Here is a 14,051-nt window from a genome sequence, read left to right on the forward strand (position 1 = left end):
CTGTCCAGGTGACAGAAAGAAGTGACATGTTAACCCAGCAGTGGAGAAGCCCTTTCTTCAACTGTGTTGGTGCTATTTTGATGCATCATTGGATTTTTTCTGCATATTTACAGGAAAGCATGTGTTTGCACATGTACCAGTGGAGTTTAAAGCTGTTGTGTTTATACCAAAAAGAAATAACATCAGACATTCCGGTTAATTTATGTTTAATGAATTATAACTGAACATTTGGAAGTTAGGTGCAAACGGTAATGCTGTAATTTCCTATTTTAGTAAATCTGTAGAAATATAGCATGTTCCCACTTATTCAGAGACTTTTAAAAAATAGATTTCTACCCAGAAGTCACCTTTTTTGGTTTTAACCACAAGTTTCTTAGATCAGTTTGGGCTACAGATTTTTTCCATTTGGTTCTGGAGGTCATCATCACCACTTGCATCCTTGATATCCATGAAAGAATGAGGGTGACATTATTAAAAACATGTTGGGGGGCTATGTGATTGTTAGCTGGTTTAGGTATCATCTTTCAAGACAATAATATTAAGTGACAAAGCTATTTTCTTGCTAGAGCAGATTCTTTCATGCTGTTAGGTGTATCTTGACCTTTTTTCCCGTTTCTTGAACAGTTCTCCTAGATTTTCTTTGTATCATGTCTAAACTCAAAGGATTTGTCAGATCTTTGTCGTTTTGTATTTTCAGATCACAAAAGTTAGAGTTTCTACAAAACTTGAAAGTGTGTCCCAGTACATGTATTTTTAATGTTTTTGTCATTCTTTTTCCATGAGGTTTTTTGTTTGTTTTACAGGGAGGGCCTTACATTGAGCTAATGAGTACCAGAAGATCGGGTCTCCATATCGAAATGTTTATTTTGGGGCCTGGTGAATTTGAACAGAATCTGCCTGGACTGATGCAGTGTCTGGTGGGACTACTCATTCAATGACTTTGTGACCTGATTCTTTATGGCTGGACTCATCTCTTGGCTTGAATACGCCTCCCTTGCGTTGTGCAGTTTTGTGTTCAGTGTAGTATCAAGCCAGTCTCATGATCCTGGTCTTATCATGGGAAATACTGTCAAAGGAAGGATGGGATGTGAAGCATCCAAACTGCAATTCCCAATCTGTCTATGGCCATGCTGTGTGGGTACTCTTCAGTACTGAATTAAACTGAAGGAAAACGCTTTGTTTGGAGAAGGAGGTAAAGACTGATGAACCTAAGACCACGAGTTTCTCTGTGTGGTCAGTGGAGGAAGGAAGGCAGAGCGGTCTCGGTTCAGAGCAGAGTGTTAAGCCCAGTGGTAGAGTTGTTCCCTTTTATGAGTTTACATAGAAGACACTGAATAACTGAAGTTACTCCTGCTAAATAAAGTTTTTATTTGTAAATATCACCTAAATCTAACAGAATTAAAAAATTTATTATTGGAATAAAAATATTGATGTGCAGCCTTGATTTCAAATGTTAATATTAAGTTTTTATTGGATACCCTTTCTGATTTTTTTTGCTCAGCTCTGATTTTTCTGTTTTATAGTCTCTCTTTCCCAAAAAGATGGGCTGTATCTAAGTATCAGTATCTAAGGTAGTCTTCTGCAGGGTGCAACAATCTAACAGTCGGTTCTGAAGTCACTGCTTAGTATTTTTAATGTTAATATTTATTTTTAAGCGCAGAGACCAGTTTACTAAAAATGAATGGCCAGCATGTTTTCTTTAACTAATACGTTCATGGATTCTACCTAAATGAGATGATGGTTAGAAGCTTTAGCTCTGAAAGAGAAACTGTGATTGGAATTTGTACAAAAATTTTTTTTACTTTCGGGGGTGAGTCTCCCCAGCAATGATACAGTCAGTAACCTCTTGATCAAATAACCGTCTGAAACAGAGACTGCTGATTTTTTTTTTGTCCACTTCATCTGACTTCTGATAGAGCGGGAGGATGTTTTAATTTAGAGCCTGTGTTTATTTTGACAATAATTTAGGAAAGCACCTTTTAGTGAGTGTCAGCTTTTTCAGTGTCAGGAGGGGACAGATTGTCTGATCTACTGGAGATCTTCTGCTTCTGTCCAAGAGGGTGATTAATTCCAGGTGTGGGCTGAGCAGATCTCTTGGCTGGCAGAGAATGAGGATATACTTTGGTCCACCATTAAGTGAATATTAAATGCTTACATTTAAGGCTGCATTGAAGGAATTTGGCTTGATAGTTCTAAATGTGATGTTGAATATTATAGCTCAAGCCTTGAAGAAGGGGGACCTGAGACCCTACTAAGCTGACTGCCTGTGGGACACCTCTCAGAAAGTGACAAAGATGTGGTCACCTTCTAGCTGGCAGGCACTGGCGTCGGAGCAGGACTGTGCTGGCTCTTTCACTGCCTCAGGTGGGCTTAACTGGCTGTGAGACATATGAGAAGACATATCCACTGTGGGCAGAAGGTCTGCATGAACCCACACGAGTGAATGTTCTCATGTTGCCCTGGCTTTATTCCCTCAGTAGTTCTGATGAGATTTATAAAGCTGATTTCCTTCTTCAGTTTCATAATATTCTGAGAAGACGAAATTCAAAAGCTAAAGTAAAAGTTTCATCGCCTGATGATTTCTGCTTGATCAGTTATGCTGATGTTTATGGGGATACTGATGTGTAAGTTGTCAGGGCATGTTCATTGTGCTGGACAGGGGAGACAAGTGAAGACCTGTGCATTTTTCAGACCTGGTTGCTGCTGGCAGATGCTGCGTTTAATGGAGGCTAGTTACTTCTGTGTTAGATTAATCAAAGTATTCCTGGACAGGTCCATGACAAGACTGTCAACCAGTAAGGGTAAAATTTCTGTTTAAAAATTCCTTCTGCTCCAGCAGAAAATGTTTCAGCCTGTTGATAACTAACCTGGGTTTGCATGTTCCATCACAGAAGTCTCTTCTTGTTGGTACACACGCTGCACTTCACAGTACAGGCGTTTGGCTGGGGCCAGCCTTGATGAGCCTTTCCCACTGGAAGTTACATGTAAACCTATTTCATGTAAGTTCTGATTGATTTGCATCTTAATTCTTGGTAAGGTGACTGACTTTTGAGGATGAACCTTCTGTCCCCATTGCATTACAGTTTAATATACTTTTGCAAGTTAGTTTAATAGCTGGTTTAGCTGAAGGCATTTCTGCAGTAAGCCATATGCTCCTTTTTTCCTTTTCTTTCCTCTATCAGTGCCCGTTTTTTGAGGTCAGAAGAGTGAAAATTGGCTCTTTTATGTGGTTACCTGAATCTACAAGTGTGTGTTGTCATTCTTTTCTATCCAGTCCTGGTACACAGGACACCACTCACATGCTGATTGAAAAGCTATCCAAATAACGCTATCGGCCAATTCTTTCAGTACAAACCAACTCCAAACACTTAACCTAGGACATAATTTTGCATCTGTACGTTCTCTTTCTTAAATTATTCCCTGAATCTCTCATAATCAAATCTTTTGACTTGATACTTGGGGCTATATGTGGCCTTGCTGGCTGGGGGTTGATCGTAATGGCCCCTGGCTCTGAAACCTGGACAGTAATTCTGTTGTTCAGGTCATCACATCTTCAGCTATTGCTTCAGACAGACTTCTTTATTCTTAACAGATCCTTAACCTGAAACTTCTGTCCCAAAATTCAAGATGCTTTTAATATAATCCTTTGCCTGTTCTTAGCCATCAAGAAAGTTGCGGAGTATCCCTTTTTTTTTTAATCTCTTCTCTTTTGGGGGTGTTGTTACGTAAGCATCAAGGACAGGATGGATGTGCCCATGTGCTAGAATTACAGTTAACAAGATGAAAAACAACAAATCATGCCTGAAAGCTTGAAATAGTCTGTGGAAAGACAAAAAACAGCAGTATAACTTTCAAACAAATATTTTTTTCCTATACTATACCCTTTTTTCGCTGACAAGTTAATTCTTTCTGACAGACTTGGCAAGTGAGCAAGTGTCTCCAAGGCAGACACTGAAGCTGCTTCATGAATTCATGTTATAGTTTCTCTGATATTATTGTTCTGCTCAAATGGTATCTTTAGCTTTATTCACACCTTGCCTTAACATTTTTGTGAGTGAGGATCATTTTGTTATCCTCTCCAAACCAAGTAATGGGTTACTGTTTCTTATCACTGATTTTTGTTGTTATGTCCTTGGAAGAAATGCTTGCAGGACCTAGGCTCCCTGGAAGGGAGCTCTCTGACTTCAGGAATACTTAGCCAAGAATCTTACTCCAAAACTCAGACCTCTCACATTGCAATTTTATGATTTCTTTTTTTTAAAAATTGGAATATTTTCTTTAGAGATGTGTAAAATATTCAAATCCCTAATAGTAAAAATACTGTATCTCATTATATATTTACTTGGTTGGTATTTATTTAGACTGTTTTGTCACACAACTTTGCTCACAGAATATGGTTTTTGACTGAAAGTTTTAAGTTGAAAGAGGTAAGGTCCTTCACTGACCTCTGCCTGCGTTCACTTCTACCTTGTGCATCGTACTGTTAAAGAGATCTGGTCTGGGAGGGTGTTCAGCAGCAAAGCTAAAAGCACAGGAAAAATCTGTGCAAGATGGAAGTGCAGAACTTTTTTTTCTAGTGCCAGTAGCATAGCACTATGTTTCCCGTAGGCAGCATCATCACAGGCATGTTAGTCCCCAGCCTCCCACCACCATAGTGTCTCCATCCTCCGCCATCCTCTGAAAAGTCCTGTAGCTGATTGACAGGCACAATAACAGCTCAGCCCAGCATCATTGCGCTTTTCCTGAGATAGCAGGGGATAGAAATGTTCTCCTGGGGTGTATTAGACATGAAAAGCAGGACAAAAATGTGAACAGGTAGGAAACAGAGAGAAAGGCTCAGTGTTAGAGATCCCAGCTTTCCAATTCATTTTAGGTGTTCATAATTCAGATCCTTGTCAAAGCCAAATAATTCAAAAACGTTCCAAGTACCTGTCTCGGCAATGCATCGACTTGGAAAGTTAAGCACTCCTGTATCTCTCCGAGATGTGTCCAAAAGTGATAGATGCCTGAAAATTATTATTGAATAGTCCATCCTCCACTGAGGAAGCTCAGACAGGTTTAGCAATGGCTGCTCTTCTCTTGTGGTAAGATCCCAGTCCTTACCTGGGCCTCTGTCTGGCACGAGTAGGCGCTGCCTTGCCACCCATGGCGTAGCTCAGCATAGGTGCAGCGGCCTGCCCTGTTTGCTCATGGTGGCGAGCATTGCTCATGGCAATGCTGTCTTCACTCGCGTGAACGCCCTCCTGGTTTTACCTGGAGTTGTTCTTACAGAGCGAGAGCTGGGGAAGAAAAGAAAAAGAATCTGCTTCAAAGACGACAGTGAAAACGACTTGGGAGATCTGCATCGGGCAGCCTTTACAGAGCTTTAGGAAGAAAAACGTCTACTCAAGAGGATGTGGAAATGGAGAATTTCGGGCCTTTTTTGCAAAGAGTAGGTTGAATTACGTACGTCAGCTGCAGTGGCAACGGAGAAACATAAGAGAAAATTAATTTAATATTGTAGGTTTCAATGTTCCTTCCAAAATAAGTACAGTCTAATGACGGAGAATGTTTTTTCAAGTGACAGATGGCCACATTAAAGCTACAGCTGTGCCACCATTTCAGAATTTCTATAAGGCACACAAGAGGAGGGGACAGCTGCCTATAGCGTAGGTGCTAGACTCTCCTAGGAAAGCTTATTTTTAACCTGGATCTGATTCCTGACCTGGTTCATGCTGTGATGTCCTGGACGGCTCTCCCAGCTCAGCAAAGGGAGCAGCGCAGAGGTGGTGGGACGGGAGCTGCCGAGGTGGTGTGGGGAGAGGGAGGGGAGAGCTGGGGCTGCTTGCCCTGACCTTGGCACCGGCAGAACCGTCTCTGGAGTCAGGGAGCCTGGTTCAGCAGGAGTCAGGAGCTGCTGGCTTGCGGCGAGGCGAGATGGGATGCTCAGCAGCATCTCCCAGTTCCTGCTGGGTTTTTATCAGCATACTTAACCTTTAACTTGAGAAACAAAAGCACAGCTGCCTGTCACCCTGCTTTGAAAGTTTGCTAGCCTCGGCACTAAAGGAATCAGAAGACTTTGAGCTGGAGACGCAGTTTTCTTGGGCTCAGAACAGCTGTAATTACTATTTCAGAAGCAATGTTCTCTTCTAATGAGTACAGTTGTTGCAATATCTGGAATATTTACCCAGGAATTACAGTCTGGCTGTGTAAATTTTACTAGCTCATAAGAAAAGTAAGCTTAGTTTGTTCTTCTTGAGTATGATCTACCATGAGGCTTCTTGAGAAAAAAATACATGCAGAAATAAAGTTAAGGTAATAAGGAAAGGCAGAGGCTTTATCTTTTTATAAAGATGTATGTCAATACACAGACACAGACGTGTGCATGTGTGTGTATATATATATATAAAATCTGAGTATTGGGGTTAGGGGAAAATACATATATGGGGCATGGTAGAAAGCAGAAATCAGAGGCGGCGTAGAGTATGGGGAGGCAGTGGCACAACAGAAAGAAAGAGATGGGGGATCTGGGGGTGAAGTGAGCAGGGAGGAAGGGCAGGTGCTGAAGGAGGTGGCTGAAATGCTGTTTGGCCGGAAGAGCCTTCAGCTTCTTTCTTGCACAGAGGCAACACAAGATGTTCAGCAGCTCTTCTCAGTTCCTGCTGTGTTTCTGCCGGCACATTTAACCTCTCTGTGGGAAAGAAAAGCAGTGGGCTATATGGTCATTGAAAACAGTATGGGCAACTACAAGAGTAAGACTGAGTTTGGAAGGGGAGAAAGATTGTTGGAGGATAAGGAAAAGGTGAGGATGGCTGAGAAAGTCTGGAGAATTGAAAAAGAGAAAGAAAAAAGGCAAGACCGCAGGAGTCGTCATCTGTAGTCAAGCAAAAGACAAGTGGGATGAACAGCATGAGGAAGCACAGACAGACAGATTTCATGTATGAAATGTCAAACAAAATTATTGGAATGGAGACTAGAAAGACAACTGGAGACTATGACAATTCACGATTGTTTCTAAACGTGACAAAAACATGTCTTCCAACACATGTGCTTACTGTTTATATTTGAGTGTGTTTGTAACTAGTAGGGCTAACTTTTAATGCTTTATTTTTCTAGCCTCTTGGGTAGCTTTTAAGTTTTTTGCCTTTTGAATACACCAAATGGGTAGGCATTTATTTTGATGTTATTCGGAGCCTTTTATTATTTTTCCATGCAAAAGAATTTGATACTTTCTACGTTGTTTAAAAGATACTATTCGATGATTTTGAAGTTGCGTTTGAAGTCATTAGAATAGCACTGCAGAATATAAAAACTGATGGATCAAGATTCTTATGTCTGAGAAATGAGAACAACAACAAACCCTCTGATCTGTTTCCTACCTCTGCAATGCAGAGATCGCCACAAAGCACCCCTGTCTGATGGCACTTCTGGTTTTACACTTGGAATATCTAGTTAGTAGTCCAGGCAGTTTCTTGAAATTTTCTAGGTGTAAGTAATCCACTTAAGTTTTACAGCTGTTAATTTAATCTCACTATTGTTTTCATACCTCTCCTTGTCTAGTGACAAGTTTAGCCCAGACACAAGAACTCATAAATTAACAAAGGTACATAATTGAAGTGTGTTAAACGCAGTGTTCAGAAGAGAAGTGGTATTAGCTTAATCCCTTTCCTAAGTCAGTGCATCAGAATCCTCTCTTGCATGTCTCTTAAATACTGTATTTTGTGGGATCAGGTTACACCAAGTTTTCCAGCAGCAATTATTTTGAGTTTCTTGTTTGCTAAGGAATATACTTTAAAAATTAAGCTAGTCTTTGGTATTACCCATTTGCCATATTCTGGGAAGCAAACTGATTTCATTAGAATGAACAGTATAAAAAAATGAAGTTTTCTTTTTGCCAGATGCTCAATAGTTTATTAGTGTATAAAACATAAAGAAAAACCCCAACCAAACAGCATTTATGTGAGAAGTATCATTATTGACAAAGACTGCTGTCTGGTTGTGTGCATTATTCTGTCAGTAACTAAATGTCATGTTCAGATAGTGCACAAAAATGTTTTGACAATTTCTTCTCACGGGAGATCTGTAGTACAAGGAAAAACACCTCTGGAACTTTACACCTGCAAATACTAGGTTTCCCTTGTAAATTGAAGCAGAAATTCCTTTTCTTGTAGGGAACCATTCAGGCTAGAGGAAGCGTCTGCCAAACATCTTGGCACTTCTCTCAATTTGTCATGTTGGGAATAATTTATTTCATTTTCTGTGAACTTCTGAGGGTTATGTTGTTCTCTTGTACTGTTAGTTTAAATTTTTTGTAACAGGATGCCAGTTGGTTTTGAAGAGTAAAACTTCCAGCAATGATTGCTGAAAAAGGTATAATAAGTGTAAAATAATAAAATACTTTTTTTTTCCCTACTGTTTAGGAAGGTTAACACGTCTTTGTTTTACCATTAAATTATTACTGAGGTCATGAATACATTGTTTATAGCAATGATGAAATCTTTGACTTGGATGTCGGGAAGTGAGAGAAAAATGACTCATTTTTAGTATATGTAGTTTCATCCAAGGCTTTTGAATTTTTATTCGTATTGCACATTCATTTGTTCTTGTTTCCTCGGTAACAACATGTTTTACAAAAGCAAATTTTTACCATGGTAGAAATAAGATAAGTTAATCTCAGATAAGTATGGAACCATCAAAATCTTACTAAATCTTAAACTTTTAAAAATCTAGATTTCGTATTTCAATCAAAGGTCTCTGTGTGCAAGTCTTTAGACATACATATATAGGTTCTGGAGTACATAGGTATATATATTTGCTTAATTTTAAATTGTAGCATAATTGTTAATTTCATTCAAGTTGTACATACACACTTCCAAGTGTAAAGATCATACCAGTTTCTGCCTTTATTCTCTGTGGGTAATATGTATATATGCATATTTTATATAGCTGAATCACCAAAAATAATGAGAATTACTGTAAAAGGAGAGAGAGATATATATACACGAAATAGATGTTTATATGCAGGTTGAGATTTCAGGCTTCTCAGAAAATGAGCACTCTATTGTCTTCTGCATACATGAAAATAAGACTTTTTGCCTGCCTATGAGGTGCGTCTAAAGAGCTTTCTTCACGGAGTTTTGGAACTGTGCTGGAGTATTCAATCTAAATTGAACTGTAATGTTGAAAGACTTTTACAGGTTTAGTTGGAGGAAGGGGAATACTGCCTTTCAAAAGAGTTATGAAAAAAAACCTCAAAATAAAAAGGTACTGCTGGCCAATATTTCACCTGGCAGTCATGTTTTTTTCTTACGCAAAATATGACAAAAGCTATGGACCTTGATCATACAAGCAGTATTTATTATTTTAAGCTGATAAAATCAGTCACATTAGGCAATTGGTATTACTGTGGTCTCTTGTGCCACTAATGGATTAAATGTAAGCAGTTCCAAGCTCTTTCATTTTTTTTCACGACACATTTATCAACAGCTTATTTATAATGAGGACAAAGCATTACATCTGCACCTTAAAGGAAGTCAGTGTTGGTCTTAAGTTTAAAAAAGCATTTTTATTATGCTTCTGAACATTCAAAGCAATATCCAGATACAAGAGAGGATGTTAACAGAACTTTCTGACTTTATAATATCTTCAGTTCTTTTATTAAAAGGTATCAGCTTAAGGTTTCGTTCTCCTCTGTGGCCTGCATACCTCACCAGTGGCCATGAGACTCTGTAAATACAGTAAATAGGGCTGTATGATCACAATTCCAGTGTGAAATTAGTTTTAGAAAGCTTATAGGTGATCAGCTGAAGGGTTTTTGTTCCCTCCTTGAATCTTTTTGGAAGATCCACAGATGAATTCCCTATGTGATATAGTCAATCTCCCTTTGTCTTTTGTACTGCGAAGGCCTTGAAAGTTGAAAAGGGATTTTAAAGTTGCTTGCAATGATTGTGCACTGTGTATTTCTCTGTCACTACACACTGTCAGCCCAGTACTCAGTGGAGGTTCCAGCTTTGGCTGTCAGCAAAGGTCAATCTCCCTTTGTCTTTTGTACTGCGAAGGCCTTGAAAGTTGAAAAGGGATTTTAAAGTTGCTTGCAATGATTGTGCACTGTGTATTTCTCTGTCACTACACACTGTCAGCCCAGTACTCAGTGGAGGTTCCAGCTTTGGCTGTCAGCAAAGTGCCTAGGAGCCTCTCTGGGAATTGCAGAGGGGATAAGAATTGAAAATGTTATTTTATATGCTGACTATGGTAGCTTTCTCCACTGTCATTCCCCTCCCCCCCACCCTTTTTTTTCATGCAGTCTGATATCTAAAATTAATTTCTGAGTTTATCAATATTAAATTTCTAAGTATGGAATATTGTGTATTTATTTATGGTTATAACCTATTAGCTAAAATAAATGAAGCACTGTTCATGCAAAGAGGAGAAAACAGATATTCTGTCTGAAGATTTATTAGTACCTCTCGGTCTTCAGCATTGCAGGAAAAAAGGCTGGAATGAACCTCTGGAGATTGTATAGTCGGTCTCCTAGCCCAAGGCACTATCTTTGTCATTCCTCACAGAGACTGTGTCACAAAGAATTATAGAATAATTTAGGTAGCAAGGAACTTCTGGAGGTCGTCTGGTCCAGCCCGCTGTTGAAGGCAGGGCCACCTTTGAAGTTGGATCAGGTTGCTCAGGGCCCTATTCAGCTGAATTTTGAATAACTCCTAAGGACGGTAAGTCTTCTCTGAGCAACATGCTCCAATGTTTTACTACCCTTATTATGAGTTTTTTCCCCGCTTCTATCTAATTGGAATAATTGGAGTTTCCCTTTCTGCAGCTTGTGTCTGTTGCCTTTTGTTCTTCCACGGTGAACCTTGGAGAAGAGCCTGGCTCTCTCTTCTCCATAATCTTGGAAACAGCACTTAGGTTCTCCCTTAATCTTTTTTCTAAAGATTAGAAACTAAACAAACTCAAGCCCCTCAGCCTCTCTCCATACATCATGTGCTCCATCCCTCGATCATTGTGGTGGCCCTCCACCAGACTGGCTTCAATATGTCTATCTTTTTCTCTACTGGGGAGCTCCAGATGGGACAAAATGCTGCAGATGCAGTCTCACAAGTGCTGAATTGTGGAGAACAATCACTTCACTTTATCTGCTGCCTGTGCTTTTACTGATTCAGCCTAGTATGGAATTGGTCTTCATTTCTACAAGGACGCACTGCAGGCTAATGTTCAACGTGTTGTCCAGCAGGACCACCCGGTCCTTTTCTGCAGAGCTGCTTTCCTTTCCGGTTGGTGCCTGGGCTGTTGAGTGGGATTATTCCATCTCACCTGCAGGACTTGGCATTTACTTTTGTTGAATTTCTTGGGGTTTCTGGCAGACCATCACAGACTTCACTGCCCTTATCTGCAGAATGTTTTACCTTACTTCCACCTGAATCTTCCAGACATCTCTGAGGATAACGGAAAATAGGTTTTCTTTCTTTTTCATGGTCTTTGACATTTCTGTACTCTGTTTATTCTGTTTCCACCTCAATCTTCTCTGCTTTCTTTTCTGTTTCTTTTTCAGATTAAATTTCACAGATCTTTAATCCAGGCACACTTTTTTTTGGAACCGTAACATCTTAGCTGTGGACAGAAACATCCAGTTGGGACCTTACCAGTATAGAAGAGAGCAGAGAAATAACTTTGTGTCTGCTATAATCCCATTAAATACATTTGTATGTTTGCCTAGTTTGCAAACAGTGGATGTTACGGAACTGGGTTCAACTCCTGAATGACTGTGGTCCCTAGATGCTTTTCAGGGTAATACGTACCTAATCACTTGCTCTTCATCCTTGGTTTATATAGTTGAATATTCCTGCTTATTGGAATATCTTGCATTTCTCTCTATTGAAAGGCATCCTGTTTCTTTCAGATGATTACATCAGTCTGTTTATTTTATATTCTAATCTGCTCATCCAGAGTGCTTGCAGTTGGTCTAAGATTGGTGATGTGTTGGGATTTATTCATGACCTAGATAGATAAGTATTGAAATTGCACATAAAGGTTTGAATATGTATAATGTATAGAAAGCAAAATACTGAATAGCAGTGGATCCAAAAAGTTCCAAATTATTTGCTTTTCTGTTTGGACTCAGTATAGCTTTCCAATCAGTTTTGTGTTCACCCTGAGATAGGCAAACTTTCTTTAAGAGAGTGACATCTATTACGTTCTTGTGAGAATATTTAGTTAGCACATATGACATCTATTGTGTTCTCTTTGTCTACATGGTTTGCTGTCTTGCTGCTGATTTGGCATGATTTAATCATGAGAAATCCAGGTTGGCTAGGTTTTTTTCCAGGTGCCTTCAAACTGTTCTGTTTCATTTTTTAATTCCAGTATTTCCTTGGAAGAAAGTTTAATGCCAAGTGTCTCCAGGTGCCCAAACTGTTCTGTTTCATTTTTTAATTCCAGTATTTCCTTGGAAGAAAGTTTAATGCCAAAACTGTAAAGATCTTCCCCTCCCTCCCTCCCTCCCTCCCTCCCTTGCCGTACCACCCTGCACTGGTATTTCATTCCCTCCTCACACAACCAGACCACATACAGACACAGTAATAATCCTGCATATGAAAAATGCATGGTCACCAGGGACCAGTATTCCCCAGCCTCACCACAGTGTCGTGGTGTGCATCGCTGATGTGGTCATCATCCATTCTCCTTACACCCTGGGACCAGAATGACACACAGGGAGAACAATCATGTGGAAAGGGGTTGCCATCGGACCGTGGAAAAGCCCAGGTCTGAACCAGGTTGTCCAGGCACTACGGTTCTTGGCCTGATCCCAGGAGTAACTAGTCCTGAGGAGCCACGTGGCAAATGTAAATACTATCTGGTGGTCAGTTATTGCAGTATGTTCTGTGTGATTATACTAGTTAAATTCAAACTTGGTAGTATGGAAACAGACAGGAAGATTAAGAACACTTGAAACAGAGATGGACGCAGAGCTCCACGTCTGTGGGGCTGTGCTAGGAGAGCCAGGAAGAGCACAGAGCAGCAACGAGCCTTGTGGCTTTCCAGAAACTATGACAGACACTCAGCAATGATGCCCACTCAATCACCTCCTCACCTTGCAGAGGCTTTTTCTCCTCCTGGAGCCTTTTAAGATCTCCAGCAGAGTGGCGAGGCCATCAGGACCGAAGCTCTGCACCCAGCTGTCAGGAACAGACAAAATCATCAGCACACACAAAAACCCCAAGCAGTTTCGCACGGCCCCCACCCTTCCTCACCTCTACTCAGCCACAGCACAGTTCCCAAGGTCAAAGCTCCCAATGTCTCATTGATAGCCCCAGTTTTGTCTGGAGTCTCACCCCACACCCTTCCCGACCTCACCTGATGGGGTTGCTGCTCAGCAACACCCTCAGAGACTCCAAAGAGCTGAGCAGCTGCGCACCCGCGATGTCCCATGTCACCTCCTGGACACACATCACTGCTGACTTCCAGCTCTCCGCCTGGCCCGTGCCCTACACCAGGAAGGAAGAAAGGTCCTACGTCCGCACACTGCAGCTGCAGTGCCCGTGCACCGGGAGAGAGTTGTAACAAGGAATTTTAATGGGCATTATATACACAATAGGCAACTTGCACGTGTTTCAGCCAGTGCCTGCTCTGAGGTCTGTGAGGCAGGCAGTGCTCCAAGGCGCACTTTACAGGAGCTGTCTGCGGCTTTACGCCAGGGGTACCTGAAAGAGGGAGCAGAGCCATGTCTGTCACTGTTTTACAGGACATCCGCTTTTGCGTTCAGCGTGGCTGTGCTGGTGTCACGCTGTACAGCACAGCACCTTCACACCCTTCCTGCAAGCAAAGTACCACTCTGTCCAAAAGACCCATTCTTCTCTTCCTAACTTTTCTATTTAACCATATGAGGTATTTAAATCACATATGGAAAGGACTATGGTGCTTTTGTGGCTAGAAGAGGGCTAGCACTTCATTGTGTGTTCAGAGAAATCAATCTTATATTCTGCTTCCAATAGCTGTGATTCGTCTATGGCTCCATTGAAAACTAGCACAGCTCTAAGTCCTGAAATGTCACAGATGCCCAAATCACT

The sequence above is a fragment of the Aptenodytes forsteri genome, unplaced genomic scaffold, assembly GCF_000699145.1.
Source record: "Aptenodytes forsteri isolate BGI_AS27 unplaced genomic scaffold, ASM69914v1 Scaffold366, whole genome shotgun sequence".
Lineage (NCBI taxonomy): Eukaryota > Metazoa > Chordata > Aves > Sphenisciformes > Spheniscidae > Aptenodytes > Aptenodytes forsteri.